Below are 15349 nucleotides of genomic sequence, written 5' to 3' on the forward strand. Positions count from 1 at the left end.
GCTTTTGCCAAGCAGGAAGTGCGCTTCACGCTCCCGCTCTGTAGGTGGCGCAGAGAGACCAACATCCATAGCCAACAACCACCAAACGCCACCAGTGGAAGAGATCGCCTCAAACGGAAAGCGCGCTTCCTGCTTTGGCATTCACGCTAATAGTGTTGTAAATAACGTTCAGTTTCATGCAAAAACTGATTGATTTGCTTCACAAGACGTCAATATGTCACACAGAGTTATGGGGGATGACTTTTGTATTGGATATATATGCTTTAGCTCTTAAAGTGTGCGGATCGGTTGACTTGCATGACGGAGCTCTGGGGTTTCTGCAAAATATCTTCTTTATTGTTCTGCTGATGAAAAAAGCATATTGGATGGTGTAAGTGTTAGTAAATAAACTTGATTTTGAAAGTATGCTACCGTTTTATTACAGTTTGTTCAACTTCGTTCATTTATTTTCGTTGTTTTATTTAAATAGCCTACCCTTTACGTTGTCAGTAATTACTGTGCTGCTAATTTCTGATACGGGAATGTTTGTTTGTTAGAAAAATGTTAGGCTACCTTATTAAAAGTATTGCTCTTGTGTTTTGTTTCACTAATGTTGTTCTCGCTTGCGCTGTTCTGTGGTATTTTTAAAGTTTATTAATTCTAAACGTGTCACATGTCCATATTGCACGAAAAAAAGGCACTACACTCCCTTGGGTCCGCAGCAACACATCCGCCATATAATAAAACTGTAGACAGACAGACACACACACACATACACACACACAGAGATTCCTGCCTTTATTAAAGAGAAAAATATGTTCAGCCCCTCCTTCCGAAGCTTCGAATATTCGATTTTATTTCTACTAGAGCTTCGAAGCTCAAAAAATGGTTTTCGGAACAGCCCTAGCACGCAGTATTTGCAAAATTCTTTTGCAATTGTCACTGAATTTGTAAATATGTTGTTCTTGTTGCATTTACTCTGGATTTAACCAGCAAATGTCCTCAACACGCTGTGTTTTGCGCATCTCTTAAAAGTTTGTGTAATCTAATTTTAACCTTTTGGCATAGTCAATGTAGTAGAATAAAAAGCATTCACATCGTTAATTTTTAGTAGTTATCGTTATAATATGAACATACCATTAGAAATAATTTGTACTGCGTATGTGTCGAACATGACCATCCACGCATATCCCTAGTTAACTAGGCTATACTTTGAAAGCTGTGTGGATGCTTGCGCGCTCGAGACATACGCAGAAAGACGCAGAAAGACAACACACCCCAGGCTTTAGGTGATCAGCTGACTCTCTGCTGTGATCTAATTCTTCATAACTCGTGATGAATGTAGTGTGTAGTAACAGGTCTGGTTTACCTTTCTCCCCATGAATGTGCCTAAGACTTGCTAAACATTTCACTGTGTATGTGAGAGAGAGAGAGAAAGGGTTGGCCCACATTCAGGTAGTTGAGCGCAGTCCCAGTTTAAGAAACTGGGCCGACCCAAATGGGCCGAACTTTTGCCTCTGGTCTGTGTTGTAGCGCATAAACTCTGAATCCTCCACCCCACATTTCTCATAGCCAGCACTGAAAATACTCACATACAACTTTTACTTTGAATAACCTACTTTACCCTCATACACCAGTGGCAGCCGGTAACTTCTTTTGTCGAGGGCACACAATGCGAAGTTCATCACAACATGTATGTAGTCTGTCGTGTGTGGTTCGTCATTTCAAAATATGTGTTCTGCGAGTTGAGTGATCCTATGTACATCACGTGTCTTGTCTGCTGCAGACGCGTCTAAAGGGTATATGATAAAAGAGATGCTCGTGTTTGCCAGATACTCATATAATCTCATGCGCAATCATACTTGAATTATAATAATAATAATAATAATACATAAGTCTTATATAGCGCTTTTCAAAGGACGCAAAGACGTTTTACAAAATGAAACAAACAAAAATGAGAGTGCTAATTTAGGTTAAATGCTAGTTGAAACAGGTGAGCTTTTAGCAGTTTTTTATAGGTTGTCAGTGAGTCTGAGTTTCTGATGTCGATAGGGAGTGAGTTCCAAAGGGTGGGGGCGGCAATGTCGAAGGCTCGGTCCCCCAAAGTTCTGTGTTTTGATTTGGTTATAGGTTTGAGAAGGTTTAAATCAGCAGAGCGGAGACTTCGGAGAGGGCGGTGATGCTGTAAGAGGTCTTTGAGGTATGGAGGGGCTTAGTTATTGAGGGCTTTGTAGGTGATGAGTAGAACTTTGTAGTGAATGTGCTGTTGTACAGGGAGCCAGTGAAGCTGTTGAAGGACAGGGGTGATGTGAACTCTGGAGTGGGTATGGGTGAGGAGACGGGCAGCAGAGTTTTGAACATATTGCAGCTTTTGTAAATCAGTGGAAGGGAGACCATATAGGAGGCTATTGCAATAGTCGAGTCTTGATGTAATAAATGCATGGATGAGGGTTTCAACAGCAGATGTGGAGAGAGTGGGCCGTAGACAAGCAATATTTCGAAGATTGAAAAAGGCAGTTTTGGTGATGTGACGGATATGTGAGCGTGGGGTCAAAAATGAAACCAAGATTTTGGATCTGGAGAGAGTTGGTAACTGTATGGCAATCGACAGATAGAGTGAAATCTTGGGAGGAGGGAAGGAGTGATTTGGGACTGATGATTATGATTTTCGATTTATGGCAGTTCAGTTAAGGAAGTTGGCATTCATCCAGGATTTTATTGCAGACAGGCAGTTTGTGTGATGGTTAATACTGTGGCAAGAGTAATGGATCTGGTGCTTAGGTATAGTTGTGTGTCATCAGCGTAATTGTGGAATTTTAGTCCGTGATTATGAATGATAGATCCAAGGGGAAGCATATACAGAATAAACAAAAGGGGACCTAGCACAGAGCCTTGAAGGACTCCATGATTGACAGGTATGGTGTGAGATATACAGTTATTGATGGATATGAATTGAGATCTGTTGGTGAGGTAGGAGGTGAACCAATGGCAAAGGAGATGCCAAGATGTTGTAGGCTTGCGGTGGAATTGAGTGGTTTATGGTGTCGAAAGCGGCAGAGAGGTCGAGTAGAAGGAGAATTAAGAGGGAACCAGAGTAAGAGGCAAGCAGTAGGTCATTTGTTACTTTGAGTAGTGCAGTTTCAGTAGAGTGAGGAGTGCAAAATCCAGACTGAAATGTTTCATAGAGCTGATTGGAGAGGAGGTAATGCTTTAGTTGATCGGCGCCCGTGCGTTCCAAAATTTTAGACAGGAAAGGTAGATTGGAAAATTGGGCGGAAGTTGTTGGGGTTTTCAGGATCCAGGCCAGGTTTTTTAAGTATTGGTGTGATAGCTGCAACTTTGAGGGCAGAGGGAACTATTCCAGAGGTGAGAGAGGAGTTTATGATGACCGTTATGAGTGGGCTGAGGCAGGGGGAAACAGTGCTTGACCAGTGCGGATGGAATAGGATCCAATAGGCAGGTTGTGAGGTGGATTTTATTGAAGTGTTTAGTGATATCCATTTCTATGATGTCTGATAGGGAGGGGAGAGTGATGTGAAATGGAAAAGATGAGTCAGATTGAGGGTCTGTGCTGGGGGAGATGTTCACAGAGAGTTCTTGGTGAATTATACTTTACAGTTAAGGAAGCATCTTGTGTGTATTTTGTGAACGCGAGTGTCTCTTTTATCATAAACGGTTTTGACACGTGTGCAGCAGGCATTTTTTTGACAAAACATGTAAAGCACATGGTTCACATGAAGTAACAAACACATATTTTGAATTTGCGCCCCTCAGAAGAGCAGTCACAAGCTGCCACTGATACACACACACAGATCTGTTTTGAAATGCTTTAAATTAGGGCTGTCTAACGGAGGCCAGCTAGTGAGTGAGTGCTGTACAGTTAGTAAAAGCTCAAGAGCTGCTCTATGACAAACGCTAGAGGTCATGGCCTTTAGGCTCCTCCTTATAGTGCCCGCCTCCCATACTTCATCACCGAATCAAGTCCCACTCTGGGAGAGTTCGAGTAGGACCGGTTACAGCTACAACAACTAATTGATTAAATCAATAATTATCCATTATGAAAATATTTGTCACCGAATGTCATTATCAATTAGTTCCTGTCCCCAACAGTCACTGTCGCTCATGTCACGGGAAGGCACCAAGCTTCCATTGAAATTAATGACATCATGTCGCTCTTATACGGCCAGTCGTTAGCGGTCTGATTGGGGGCTTCAGGTGCTTTTTCTTCAAACAGCTTGACCAGTTTGATTAAAAGCAAGGCAAGCTGCAGCGTGCAGCACGGAGCAGCGGGAGTTACGTGACAATAGATGACAGAGGCAAAAGCAAAAGCACAAAAATCGCTTGTTAATAAAGTTGTTGGGTTTTATAATATATAATGATAAATAATAGTAATGAACCACAAACTAAGCATCCATTTTAAAGTAAGGGGGAAATCATTGTCTTGTCGTATCATCTGGCTACTGTGTTTGGTTAATAACGAATAATGTTAATACTCATCAAGTTAATACTTTAAAAAAAAATTACTATTTAAAAACTGGACAAACATTTTATTTAAGGCTTAAAATATAAAAATGTAAGATTACAACTTAATGTGTGGTTTTTGCACTTATTAAAGTATACTTCTAGACATGAATACTCCAATTTAGGGATTTATTTAGCTATATTAAGTGCAAATTTTAATTAAATCAATTTTTATCTAATTAATGATTTAATCTGAAAATAAAAAATTTGAATAGGGCTGGGCAGTTTTACAGATTTTTTTCCGATTTACTCGAATTTAAGTTTTGATGTAATTTTTACTTGATTTTAATGGGGGAATGAAGATTTTGAATGGAAGTTGGTTACAGTCAAAGTGAATCAGTGCAGACATCATCTGATTACACAGCAGGGTTATACTGCATTGAAAATGAAACTGCAGCCGCCCAGGCAAAATTTTGGAACTCCAAAACCAATTAGTCAAAATTATTATGCGCTTTTGTTCTGTGTATGCTGCAGGAGAAGTAATAGAAAGTGGAGCGCAGTTATCCCTCTTCGTGTTTGATCTCTCCCTCACACGTTCACGCTCTGTCCATCAGCTCTTTTCTTCAAAGCAACAAGCAAAGATACAGATGACTGAAACCATGACCTAAACCTCACGTGACATCTACCTGCTGAATTATAGCTGCATATGAAACATGTCTTTGCTCTATTTCAGTGCAGATGATGCGTCGTGTCTGCACAGAGAGTGCTCATCTGAATGAATTGCTACGGTCCAAGCAAACAATACAGTAAATAGCCTTTACAAAAAGCTGTTGCTTTGTCCTTGTTGGCAAGGTGAACAGCGTGACCAGAACAGCGACAGAAATGTTTGATTCACAAACTAATAATGACTTATTTGAACAGATTCATTTTAAAGAATGGAATTAAAAAAAAGTCAAGCATAACATACATGATACAAATTATTGATATTATAAAAATGCCTGAACATACTGTAGGTTTTATGTCTTGGGAAAAAAAAGAGAGAGCACATCACACCGGTTTTATCGTCACTACACTGGCTACCAATTAAGTTTCGAATTTAGTTTGAATTTTTAACCATGGTTTTTAAAGCACTACACGGTATGTCCCCCAAATATATTTCTAACCTCTTAGAGTTGTATACACCAGCAAGGCCTTTAAGATCTGCAAACCAGTTGATGTTGATTGTTCATCCAAAAAGAAGGCAAAAGGGGATCGGGCATTCTCCGTTATAGCCCCCAAAATGTGGAATAGTCTACCAATGTACATCCGTCAGGCGCCATCATTAGTGATCTTTATATCCCAGCTAAAAACCTATCTTTTTAGCTTGGCTTTTGAAGAGGAGTGATTGCTGGTTTTTATTGGGTTGTCTGTAAATGTATTATGTGTTTAAAATGTTTTATTCCTTGTACTTGTTATTGGTCTAATGTTTCTATGTCGCTTAGTTTGTGTGTGCTATATAAAGTGTGCTTATGATTTTTAATTTTGTACAGCACTTTGGGCAACATAGTTGCATGAAAATGTGCTTTATAAATAAATAAGTTGAAGTTGAAGTTGTTTTCAGATTTAGGCTACCATTATATTTCTAAACAATGCAATTTCTGCATAGATATTTAAAAAAAGTGAATTCCTTTTATATTTATACTATAGAAAGGAATATTATGTTGATAACTTTCCTTTAGTGCAGTTCTGAAAAATGTTCTGAAAAAAATATAGCTTTAAATTTTTGCCACATTGCCCAGCCCGAGTCTGAAAATAACCTTCCGATTATTTGATAAGTCTGAAAATAACTGCCTGATTATTTTATCTGAAAATAACCGCCCAATTATTTGATTAATCTGTAAATAACGGCACGATTAATGGATTATGAAAAGTATGATTAGTTGCAGCCCTATAGATTATAGTAATTGGAGTCTACCTTGAGTTTGTCAGCAATAAATCTTTGGCTGATTCTTGAGCTGGGCACACTCTCCTTTATACACTAACAAACATATATAAAACAATATTTTACACATTTGGGTAAAAAATTTTTTCGTTCCACTTAGAAATGAACCATTATCATGTTTAATACAATACAGCAGAGTATCTGGAAATATACTTTATTGTTAATGACTCTCCTGCATCAGTGAACAAATCAGATGTGATTTCCATGTGAGAAAAACAAACGATAATCTAAACCCTGATTGAGCTTAATATTGCAAAATGTGCCAAACTCGAAAAGAGTCAGAAATTAAATGTGTTGTACAGCTGATAGAGATGAGAAGAAGTGATGTTTGTGTGTTGTCAGGGTTTTTTGAAAGTGAGATTTTGTTGTGTTAACTGTGTGGTTTAATGTTGTCTTATGCGCTTGCTTGTGTTGTTGTTTGATTGTTGCTGACTTAATAATTTAAAGTCCCCATGAAAGGCTTAATCATAAATATAACTGGTATGGTCCAAAACGCTGACAAAATCCTCATACAGAAGATATAAGCATTCAAAACTTGCGGTTTGGCATGTGTGCTAAAAAGTCTTTTTTGCAATAATTTTTCTGACATCATCCTACACTTTAGCTTCTCATTAAATTCCCTGTCCAATCAAATGCTTCCCCTCCCCTACATTGAAATCATATGCACCTGAGATGAGACATGAGTTCATTTATTTACTAGTTTTTGGGATATAGTGCACTATGTAGGGGACAAGAAATGATTCAGACAGTGTAAATATGCTTTCCATTGAGGTGAATAAAGTCAGTGTCATGAGCCGCTTCAATGCACGCACAGGGTGCTCCGCTTTCACAGAGAGGATCATATGATCGAATCTGTGCTGAAAACAGTGAGGAGAAGATCATCACAAACGGTTAGACATTCAAAACATCACTGATGAGTAGAAGAGAAGACAAATAGCACTGCATGCACATAAACATTAATTATGTTAATTCTGTAACAACATAATCTCTATTAAACTTTATTTTAATACAAATCACTGATTACTTTATCTCCTAAACCTATTCCTCATAGAAAACTTTCTGCTATTTTCAAATAAACATCATTGTGTTTCATTTACAAACTTGTGTCCTTATTGGGGCCAAAAATATCAAAATTGTTTGAAGATTTGGTCCTTACACTGAGATTACCTTGTCATTTAAATGTTGTGAGAAGCTGATATTGTTTTTAATGCTATTTCATGCATTCTTCTGACTTATTAATGCAGTTTAAGAGTTGGATTCTTCATGCTGAACATCAGAAAAAGCAGTTGGATGTATAACAAAGTATTTCTGTGCCGATTGCCCTTCGCCAAGATTCATACAAATTTCGGAAAGTTTTTTTTGAACATGAGAGATTCATGCGCGACAGTCTTGCTTTAAGTCCAGTGGAAGTCCTTATATGGGCATTTTAACCGGAATACCGCACACACACACAGCAACCAAGAGCTGACACAAAATCAACGTCACCAAAGAAGTGTGTTGTTGTTTGTCAGCGAAATTTAAGCTTGTTCAGCTTCCCAAAGAACCCAGCCTTATGGAGGCAATGGATAGTTTGGATATAGTTTGTTTATCCGGGGTAGCAGTGGAGATGTGTGTGTGTGTTTGTTTAACGCTGGGACATGTAGTGAATCATAAGTTATCCGGAGATAGTGGGATATTGTTTTGTCTATGTTGCTTGCTTGTGACTCTCCCCGCATACGGTACGGCCAAGGGGCAACCTTCCCATCTCAATGATGAAGCCAATACAGAAGTGATTTAAACTGCAATTCATCGACTGGCCGCTTGAGTCTGGCTCCAAAAGGGATTCAATTCCCATAGACCTCCATGTTAAAATGCCCAACTTTACAGTAGAAAATTATATGTTTAGACCCTGGTACAAAAAAGTGTTTTTGGTCTGTTTAGCTATTTTTGCCCTTCATGACAACTGTGAGGGGGTGAATTTTTTTGAAACTCATCCGTTTAAATTATATTACCGGTAAGATTTAAAATTCTGCATTATTAAGGGATGAACAGCCACTGCTGTCACTGAAGTTGAGATAGGCGGGCGTGGTTTCAGCAACCAGACACATCTGCATCACCCACGTCCGCGCGGCCAAGATGGCGACGGCAGACACTGCCTACTTTAAGCTTCAAAAAGGATCTTCAGAAACCTATGGGTGACGTCACGGACACTACGTCCATCTTTTTTTACAGTCTATGGGTACGCCTCCAGGAGTTTGGGTTTTTCTGGGAAAATAGCAGTACAGCTGATCTGTCTTTTATAAATCTCTTCAGAGATGTGAAGGATGTAATATTAGTCTATAGGAGATGAGCAGAAACACAGTGCGTGTTATGTGAGTTTCATGTGTAGTATAGTCACTGATAGCATCACATTCACACCTGTTTATAACTGCTAGACTCTCATCACCTGCTCATCAATGGTCTAGTGCTGCTTAATCAAGTGGGAATCATTTTTAATAAAAGCGAGCCGGCAAAGGATGAAAGGGACATGCAAGACATTTTGTCACTTAACTTCTGTTGCTTGACTTCATGTAGTGAAGATCATTATGAGATTAATATTAAAATCAATGTGGCCCACCACAGAATATACAGTAGGAAGAGACAACTACATTATATGAATGAGTTTTAGTTCCTTATTTCTTAGTCCATCCACACATCACATGGATGATTCTTTTACCTTGCATGTAAAGTGTTTGGACCGCTAGACTGAATCATGCGTGACACTAAAGAAAAATCAGACTACATTCACCCCAATGTAAAGCTTATGAGTTATTCCCTAGCCCCTATCTAGTGATATTCTAATGATAATATTAAGATCATTAAAGTTTAATTTTATCTTACTTAATTAGTCAATTTTAAAGATATCAATGTTATATTTTTCACAAGTTTATTCTTTAAATTATGAGTTTATATAGAAAACAATAAATGAGTTCTCACAGACAGGGTCACACATAAGAACGAGTAAATGTATATTCAAGTGTCTGATTTTAGCCGCTGGTTTTGCTTCTTTTAGAATGTAGGAGGCGGAGACGTGTAGTGTAGAGCAGTGGTTCCCAACCTTTTAAGCCCCAAGTACCCCCACAGCCCTATCAGTAAGGCTCAAGTACCCCTTCATCGAAACTAAACCAAAGTTGTGTTTTAAAGACAAATAATTAGTAATATTAATTAATTAATTATTAATTAATTTTAAACATTAAAGTAAAAAGCACTGACTGATGTAGCATGTTTTTTTTTTCAACAAACCACTATTATTGTTTGCATTTTATCAGCTCATTTGCATTTTAAAAGACATACCCAAAAACGGCACATTTTGCTCAGGCCTACAAATTGGCAATTTTGACATGCTATAATTAATTATCTGTAGGGTGTTATTAAATAAAACTTCACATATGGACTCTGGATACGCCAAAGACTTATTTTACAAATTAAAAAATTTCATCATATTACCCCTTTAAGGGCCAGATTTACTAACAGCTTGCACGTTATGCGCAAACCATCATTTTGGCGTTAAATAACGACTGTACTTAAGACATGCAGTAGATATTTAGCTCTGAAAAGGTGTTATTTTTGCATCCTTATTGCATATGCATTTGTGGAAGTTTTCCTTTTAGAAGCAACATTAATGCGATGAGAGTATTACATTTTGCCAGAGGAACATACTTTAAAAAAATATATATAGTTTGCCAAGCCATGCTATGTTTAATTTGCTGGAGAAAAGAGGAGGTGAAGTCACGAGGAGAAGTCAAATCAGGTGTTTTAAAACTTCTTTTACCCTTCATCTTTCATCCTCCGGTTCTTAGTGTACTTTTACTTAGCAGGAATTTCACACTCCGCAGTCCGCATTTTCATTGCGATGTCCTGCCGATGTCTCTTATTTGCGACCCTGTACTAATTTGCGCTGCTCTTAGTAGATTGCAATGGTCATTATAGAAATGTGCATATGTCATTATTGTGCCTGTGTATTTTATTTGCGCCTTTGTAGTAAATCACACGCAAATTTTCCACCCCGGCGCTTATTTGGAATTGAGCTCTCACGTCCTTTTTAGTAAATGCCCTAAATTTACTAAAATCTCAATTTAAGTTACTGATAATTAAAGTGTGCAAATAAGTTAAATTATTCTGTTCAAATATAAAGAGAAACAAAATGCGTTAAGACATTCACTATAAATACAAAAGACATCATACGGGACAAAATATGTTAGCCAAAAACAATGCAAAAGTTTTTTTTGCATGAATTGAAAATGCAATGGCAGCGGGAATGAATATTATAGCATTATTTGATCATTATTTATAGTTAATAAACTTTGTCTTTAGAAACTATTCAGGACATCGCTATTGCGTTTTGGATCATGCAGCGCATTACTCTTGACAGCTAATTATATTAATGATAAGATTAAAATTACAAAGTTGTCCTTTTTACAATGCTTTCCTCACAAAAATCAATCTTATGTAAATGACTGGACAAACGAAAGACATTTTTATTAAAAGTAAATGAGATCAAAGCAAAATGTAAATCTTTTCGCGTACCCCCTGGAAACTCTTCACGTACCCCCTGGGGTACGCGTACCCCCGGTTGGGAATCACTGGTGTAGAGTGACATCATGACAAACTGTGAGTTAGGATTTAAACAACATGTGTAGTATCTTTAAAAGATCTTGTCTTTCTTTACAGATGTTGTGAAACCAAGACGCTAAAGATCATCAGATGAGAGGAGAAACAGATCGACAGAAGCACAGAGACGGTGTGACTGTGACTGAGAGGACTGTTATCAGTGACCACAGGTGCAGAAATCATCACCATCAGCAGCTCATCTTTACCTCTACTATACAAAACCTTACATCCGTATACCACACTGTAATTATCATATTGTTGATACCCTTGGATCAGCCATTAACTAATGGGCACCGACTCACCCAATGAAACAAAGACACAAAAGTCATCTTATAGCTTCATTACCTTACTTATTTCTTTCATAGTGAGATGAACAGATACATGATAATAATTCATAAAAAACAAACAATGATTTAAAAGGATTTTCCCACAATACTGATGTGATGTGATGTGTGTCTGTGTGTGTGTGTGCGTGTGCGTGTGTATGTGTGTGTGTTTGTGCAGTAGGGTATGAGAGCGCTACAACATCATGTGGTATCTGAGATGGAGGAGTGAGATTTCAGCTGCAAACACACAAGGTGAGACAAACACACACACACACACACACACACGCACACAGTAATCTGTGATAATCTGTGCTAAATCCACACAGTTCTGTCTTTGTTTTGTCATTGCTGTTAGATTATATCAAGCTGTCAGGGTTTGGCCACTTCGGTTAGTTGCTGTCAACATTATTAAGCTTTCGTTTACTGACTGCTGGGCTTTATTGTCAATTACTGCAGGTTTATATGTACATATAATTTATCTTGAGTCTTCTTCACAGACAGTATGTGTGTGTGTGTGTGTGTGTGTGTGTGTGTGTGTGTGTGTGTGTGTGTGTGTGTGTGTGTGTGTGTGTGTGTGTGTGTGTGTGTGTGCGCGTGCGTGCGTGTGTGTGTGGGGGGGGGATTTGTCTTTCACACTGACAGTGATTTTCTGGAATCTGTGCATATGACTCACGCTCAGTGTTGGGTGTAACTAGTTACTAAGTAATTACTTACTGTAATTTAATTACTTTTCCCCTAAAAAAGTAAAGTAAGGGATTACTCTTATTTTTCTTGTAATTTAATAACAGTTACTTCTGAAGTAACTAAATACTGTGTATGGACTGTAAAACAAGTATGCATACTATAATACAATAGTGGATTTAACATGGTTTTAGTTTACAATTCTCATTATTAACTGGTTGATTATTAGCATTAAAAATAATGAGATGTTGGCTGTTTATTAATACTTAATAACACATATTAATGCCTGATTCTGCAAAACATTATTCTACATCCTTAACCCTCCCCATTTCTACCAATACTTAAAATTAACAACTTCTTTAGTATTAATAAGCAGTAGTTGGAGTATATTGAGGCAAAAGTAGTTAATAGTTAGTTAATAGAGAGAATTGGACCCTAAAGTGGGACCAGAATAATTGATGTACTTTTATATATTATTTCTTCAAGCCATTTTAAGCCTATCCTTGTATCAAGTACTAAATAGGATTTAGAAAGTCATTAGTAATAAGTAATTAAATACTTTTTGGAGAGAGTAATTTGTAATGTAATCTAATTACATGATTGAAGATGTAATTAGTAACTAGTAATTAATTACTTTTTTTGAGTAACTTACCCAACACTGCTCACGCTACATAAAGACGTCTATTGTGAAAAGATGTATCCCATAAAAACACTCACGTGACCTTTATTGTATTTGTCATTGTGCACTTGCCGGATTTTTAGAAAACGTTAAGCTCCCTGATCTCTGCTTCAGTCCAGTTTGAAGACATTTCTTGTCATGAATGTTGATCTGCGTTTAAATCCCTGTGTCAAAGAGCTGAACCCTAACTACTTGTTGCGACGACACATGCATCCTCAGTCCTCACTACAGCACGCCCCTTACGGCGCATTGTTACTGCTTTTTCAAACAGGAAGTGTTTTGGAAATGTTACTAGGTCCTCCTTACAGAAGAGATCCCAGAACCAATTACTGGACATGTTTGCTTTCACCCAAACTGACAGTGACTTCTTTTGCATCATGTGAACCACGTGCATCACAAAAAACACATGCCTGCTAAAGGGTTTATGATAAAAGAGATGCACTCGTTTGCCAGATACTCGCTAAATCTCATGTGCAAGCATGATGCACCAAACACATATTTTGACCGCCACTGCAGAAGACACACTGGTAATTTTTTTGGATCAATGTTCTGTAATGCTAGTAACAACAGCAATACAATAATTAAGAAAAATGTAAGAAATAAAAAAAATATAAAGAATTATAAATATACAGGTTTACAAAAGAGAAAGCAGGCATTAGTATAAGGGTGAGCGGGGCACAAACTAACACAGGGTTACACAGACTCGAGCAATCTGTGCTTTTTCTTTTTTGGTGTTGTTTTTTTGTTGAGATACTACTGGATAAAGTGTCTTTACTGTGAGTATTGGTGCTCACCATGCTCCTCTTTTAAATTTATCTGCTCACTGAATGAATGTCAATGTACTGCAGACCTTCTTGAATTTGACAAATGATTGATAAGTTACCATATAAGCAAGCAGCACACATGTGCCTTTAATAAGGAATTCAATGTTGTGAGTGTGTCATGTAACCTTTGAATGAAATGCGAGAAATGAGAGAAAAGAGCTCAGTTCTCACTGTTTATGATTCAGAGAGTTTTCACAGATCATATAATAGGAGCATCATGTCTGGAAACACTTCCAACTTTTATTCTGTTAAATATTGATTCTGATAGATTAGTGATGATTTTAAGTGATGCATTGCTCATGTCATTTCTGTGGGTGGAGTCATGTAAACGCTGTGGGTGGAGTCATGTAAACGCTGTGGGTGGAGTCATGTAAATGCTGTGGGTGGAGTCATGTAAACGCTGTGGGTGGAGTCGCGTGAGCGCTGTGGGTGGAGTCGCGTGAACGCTGTGGGTGGAGTTGTGTGAACGCTGTGGATAGAGTCATGTAAAGGCTGTGGGTGGAGTCATGTAAACACTGTGGGTGGAGTCGTGTGAACGCTGGGGGTAGAGTCATGTAAACGCTGTGGGTGGAGTTGTGTAAACGCTGTGGGTGGAGTCATGTAAATGCTGTGGGTGGAGTCGTGTAAACGCTGTGGGTGGAGTCGTGTAAACGCTGTGGGTGGAGTCATGTAAACGCTGTGGGTGGAGTTGTGTAAACGCTGTGGGTGGAGTCATGTAAACACTGTGGGTGGGGTCTTGTAAACGCTGTGGGTGGAGTCGTGTGAACGCTGTGGGTGGAGTTGCGTGAACGCTGTGGGTGGAGTCGCGTGAACGCTGTGGGTGGAGTCGCGTGAACGCTGTGGGTGGAGTTGTGTGAACGCTGTGGATAGAGTCATGTAAAGGCTGTGGGTGGAGTCGTATAAACACTGTGGGTGGAGTCGTGTGAACGCTGGGGGTAGAGTCATGTAAACGCTGTGGGTGGAGTTGTGTAAACGCTGTGGGTGGAGTCATGTAAATGCTGTGGGTGGAGTCGTGTAAACGCTGTGGGTGGAGTCGTGTAAACGCTGTGGGTGGAGTCATGTAAACGCTGTGGGTGGAGTCGTGTAAACGCTGTGGGTGGGGTCTTGTAAACGCTGTGGGTGGAGTCGTGTGAACGCTGTGGGTGGAGTTGCGTGAACGCTGTGGGTGGAGTTGCGTGAACGCTGTGGGTGGAGTCGCGTGAACGCTGTGGGTGGAGTCGCGTGAACGCTGTGGGTGGAGTCGCGTGAACGCTGTGGGTGGAGTTGTGTGAACGCTGTGGATAGAGTCATGTAAAGGCTGTGGGTGGAGTCATGTAAACACTGTGGGTGGAGTCGTGTGAACGCTGGGGGTAGAGTCATGTAAACGCTGTGGGTGGAGTTGTGTAAACGCTGTGGGTGGAGTCATGTAAATGCTGTGGGTGGAGTCGTGTAAACGCTGTGGGTGGAGTCGTGTAAACGCTGTGGGTGGAGTCATGTAAACGCTGTGGGTGGAGTTGTGTAAACGCTGTGGGTGGAGTCATGTAAACGCTGTGGGTGGGGTCTTGTAAACGCTGTGGGTGGAGTCGTGTGAACGCTGTGGGTGGAGTTGTGTGAACGCTGTGGGTGGAGTCGCGTGAACGCTGTGGGTGGAGTCGCGTGAACGCTGTGGGTGGAGTTGTGTGAACGCTGTGGATAGAGTCATGTAAAGGCTGTGGGTGGAGTCATGTAAACACTGTGGGTGGAGTCGTGTGAACGCTGGGGGTAGAGTCATGTAAACGCTGTGGGTGGAGTTGTGTAAACGCTGTGGGTG

At 39.4% G+C, this 15349-nt stretch overlaps 1 protein-coding gene across 4 annotated transcripts in view; it reads left to right on the top strand.

Moving 5' to 3' along the window:
- The window catches only part of grin2ba (glutamate receptor, ionotropic, N-methyl D-aspartate 2B, genome duplicate a), a 58287-nt gene that overhangs the window by 4065 nt on the left and 38873 nt on the right, over positions 1 to 15349 (top strand). For 2 of the 4 annotated variants that reach the window (XM_065278488.1, XM_065278490.1), the window contains exons 2-3: positions 11111 to 11220; positions 11558 to 11628. The gene's annotated coding sequence lies outside the window, so the exon portion shown is untranslated. Of the gene's footprint in view, positions 1 to 11110; positions 11221 to 11554; positions 11629 to 15349 lie in introns of all 4 variants that reach the window. The other 2 variants (XM_065278489.1, XM_065278487.1) reach the window with 1 other exon arrangement.

This window comes from Paramisgurnus dabryanus, chromosome 3 (assembly GCF_030506205.2).
Source record: "Paramisgurnus dabryanus chromosome 3, PD_genome_1.1, whole genome shotgun sequence".
NCBI classification, from domain to species: Eukaryota; Metazoa; Chordata; class Actinopteri; order Cypriniformes; family Cobitidae; genus Paramisgurnus; species Paramisgurnus dabryanus.